The sequence below is a fragment of the Nestor notabilis genome, unplaced genomic scaffold, assembly GCF_000696875.1.
Source record: "Nestor notabilis isolate BGI_N333 unplaced genomic scaffold, ASM69687v1 scaffold16363, whole genome shotgun sequence".
In the NCBI taxonomy this organism is placed as follows: Eukaryota; Metazoa; Chordata; class Aves; order Psittaciformes; family Psittacidae; genus Nestor; species Nestor notabilis.
The window spans coordinates 29,975-30,287 of NW_009923546.1; the positions used below are offsets into that span (position 1 = coordinate 29,975).

The 313-nt window shown below is 64.5% G+C and overlaps 1 protein-coding gene across 1 annotated transcript in view; it reads right to left on the reverse strand.

The window, feature by feature from the left end:
• S100A14 (S100 calcium binding protein A14) overlaps positions 1–313 on the reverse strand; it is a gene marked incomplete at its 5' end in the record, with an annotated part of 2,731 nt that overhangs the window by 1,423 nt on the left and 995 nt on the right. The window lies entirely within an intron of this gene.

Sequence of the window (313 nt, forward strand, 5' to 3'; positions counted from 1 at the left end):
TTTAAAGCAGCGCCAAGCCCAAAACAGCCCCTTGGCTTCTCCACTGGAGTCTGGCTCCAGGATGGGGCTGGCCTGGCTGTGCTGCTCGGAGTCTCCCCATTCCCAGGGATGGGGCCCTGTGCCCCGCATCCCAACGGGGGTCCCGGCCCTCCCAGTGCCAACAGCATCGCTCATGGACCTTGCGCTTCTTGCGGCAGTTGCACTGGCCCATTGCTGCTCCTCACGGGGTCTGTAGGTCCTCGGTGGCAGCAGTGGTGGGGTGTCCTCTCCAATGGGGAGCTGCAGGAGAAAGCCAGGCTCAGCAAGCGGCTCG